Here is a 663-nt window from a genome sequence, read left to right as displayed (position 1 = left end):
GAACAATCAGTCTGGTTGCAGCATGGAGGTATATGCTCGCCAGATGGTCTATGGCAAGCGCCAGACGGACGTCCGGCATTGCCTGCCTCTCTGACCGGTTCAATCTTGACTCAAGCTCATGGGGTAAGCCATGTGAGTGACAAGCAAATGATGAGAGCTCTCGAACATTGGTGGCATCCGTTTTTGCAGTCCATGGTGTCAGGTCATGTGACAAGTTGTTGTATCTGTCAGGAACACAATGTAAAACCCAGCCTCAAAAAGGCTCTTTCCCATTAACGTCTGGTCCGGGGGAAGAAATTGTGATAGACTTCACAGATATGATCGCACGGGTACATGGCAAACGCTATGTTTTGGTGATTGTTGATTATTTCACTGGTTGGCCAGAAGCATATCCTGTCGGCCGAGAGGATAGTACGGCTGTGATAAAGTGCTTAATCAATCAATACATACCACACTATGGGTTCCCACGTCGTATCAGATCCGATAACGGTAGCCATTTTAAAAATGAACATCTGAAAGTGGTTGAACAGGCTCTAGGCCTCACACATGCGTATGGTGCCTTTTACCATGCAGCCAGCCAAGGTAAGGTTGAACGCCTTAACCTGACGATTAAACTGAAATTGGCTAAAATCTGTGCACAGACTAAATTAAACTGTCTGTCAG

The sequence above is a fragment of the Triplophysa rosa genome, linkage group LG3 (assembly GCF_024868665.1).
Source record: "Triplophysa rosa linkage group LG3, Trosa_1v2, whole genome shotgun sequence".
NCBI lineage: Eukaryota > Metazoa > Chordata > Actinopteri > Cypriniformes > Nemacheilidae > Triplophysa > Triplophysa rosa.
Note: the sequence above shows the minus strand (reverse complement) of the source record.